A 2,687-nucleotide genomic window follows, 5' to 3' on the forward strand; every position below is an offset into this window, starting at 1 on the left:
ATGCCGCCACCACGGGTAGAGCGAGGAAAGGAGAAGCTGCAGTAGCCAGGAGGAGCGAGGTCTCTGTACTTGGCCTCATCCCCTGTGGGGAGAAACCAGGTCTCACAGACTGTGAAAATGTCAATGTCTTGATCGTAGATAAAATATTTAAGAGCAGAGCGTCATGTCATTCAATATAGCAATCACTCCATTCCTGAACATCTATGTGCTCAGAAAGGCAAAATGTGGGGTAACCTCCTACAGGAAATGTAACCCTTTCACAGCATGATTTTCGTTCAATAATTTGTCATGACTTCGGCTGGGGTAAATCATTCAATAAGAAATCTTTTATTTTGTTACATTAGTTTGGCAAGCAACATCCATGCAGAACAATAGTTTTCAATTGGTTCAAAGAATTTAAGTTGGGGAGACCAACGCTTAGATAGTGGTCGTTGTTGTCGTTCAGCAGCCGTCTTTGCTCCAGAAAGGGTGACCCAGGTGAGGTCAATGATTGAGGAGAATCCAATAATTACCTGAGATTAAAATAGAGAATACAACGATCATTTCATTGGTAATTATCAATACCATTCTTCATTATCATCCTTGCGTTGGAAAGTGTTGTGCCCGTTGGGTTCTTCATATCTTGAAGGATGAACTAAACTGGGCAAGGGATGACTGGTGTACACACATGCTTGACGGAGGAAGACCAAATCCCGTGTGGGACATTGTAACAAAGTCGAAACGTGCGTATTTCAGTATGATCCAGAAAGAAAGCAACAGTCAGCAGTCTGGGTCTTCTCAAGTGAAAATCCACTTGTAAAATCCACGAGATCCAGAAGAACGAAAAACAAAATGGCGTCTCTTTTAGTTGTGAAGTTATGATCTTTCTTTTTTTTTTAAGTTGATAAAACTCATCAAAGTCAAGGTCGCAAGGTCAAAAATCAACACATCAGTAGAAAGATTTTGCCATGTCACCGTGACATAAATTGCAGGTTTTGACTATTTAACCTGTCTCGAGATAATTTCTGTACCTTGTATAATGCAGGGCACTGACCACCGGTAATCTGCTTTGTACAAGGTACAGAAAATCTCTGGAGACAGTAACAAGCTGTTACAATCAATATCTGACATCTTAGGTCAAAGTGACTACTGGTAAGTATCACTGCCCAGTGGTCATCTGCATTGAACAAGGTACATAAGTACTCAGGAAGCTAACTAGCTGTTAAATAGTCAAAATCTGCAATTTACGTCATGGTGATCACTGGTCATCTGCACTGTGCAAAGAACAGAAATACTTAATAGACTTAAAGAAGCTATCGAACTGGCAAATCTGCAAGTTTTCAACAAAGTGATCACTGGCCTGTACTAGAATACCAATTCTAAAGTCATTATTTTTTTTCTCAGCTGTGGATCAAACTCATCAGCTTCCACTTCCCAGGTGGACGTATGTGCCTGTGTGGTAGTGGTCATTGTTTACTCACCTTCCCAACTGTACCTTACACAACTGACCCGTCAGAGCCGACAGAAAAAGGTCTATTTGTGGGTGACATATTGTACAGCAGTCGACATAAATATACGACCATGTGGAACAAATGTCAAAGATGTGACAAACTGTAACACTGTACCGGTACAAAATGTCATTTAAAAATGGCGACATTTTGTTCCGTTGTGATATTTTGTACCGGGAAACACAGAACAAACTGTCGCAATTGTGACATTTTGTACCGCAACAGCGTCCCCGCACTGGAACCCGGGGTCACCAACTGCACACACTGTAGCAGCAACTCTCGACTTTCTGGCAAAAACACACATCCCTCATATGCCCCCGGTTTGACCTCTTGCGACTGAGTCTTGTTCCCTTTGGTCAAGCGACAACAGACAGAAAGGCAGTCCCAGAGAGCTAAAATTGATCGAGCTTTCTTCAAGGACGTTATCTGGGGAATACCTAAATCAACGTGATTGGGTGCCATGGACATGTGGTTTCGAAAGGTGGGAAGTGTGTGAAAGCTGAGGGAGGATACATCAAAAACCTGGCATGGTCATTTCATATGTACGTCGTATGCCCAAAAAGCTGTCTTCAGATACTTATCGAGCCTCCCTCGTATAAATGTATTTTTCTATCAAGGCTTGGAAATATTCAAACCGCGTTAACTGATAGATAGATAGATAGATAGATAGATAGGTTGGTAGATAAGACTCGGACTGGTCCATGTACGCCACTACATGTGCTGTCGAAAAAATTCCTTGATAGAGAAAGACAAAGGGACAGAGAGCAAGTTATACTTTTCAATGGTCAGCACGATACCGGAAGGATAAATTTCATTAAAGAGCCCTTCATGAGGAAGCCACAAAGAGAAATATACTTCTCAGTCAAGCTGTAAAGAAAGAGAAGAAAGAAGGAAAGAAAGAAAGAAAGGTAACATCACAGGACTGCCCCAAAATTTCTTGAACTGTCAACTTAAAATGCAATTTCTGAAGAACATTGAAGACAAACGAGTGGATGAGTGAGAAAACGAAAAACAAGGAAACGGTAAAACTTGAATGACGGAAAAGCAAGAAAAACAGGAACAACATCTCATCGATTCTCTTTGTAAACAAACCACGCAGGATCACATGGAAGAAACGGTAAAGCCATATGAGCTTCATCGTCTTCCCTCGCTCTAAAACAACATGGCGTTTTCCATCTACCGCCGCACATATTTGTAAAT

This window comes from Babylonia areolata, chromosome 16 (genome assembly GCF_041734735.1).
Source record: "Babylonia areolata isolate BAREFJ2019XMU chromosome 16, ASM4173473v1, whole genome shotgun sequence".
NCBI classification, from domain to species: Eukaryota; Metazoa; Mollusca; class Gastropoda; order Neogastropoda; family Buccinidae; genus Babylonia; species Babylonia areolata.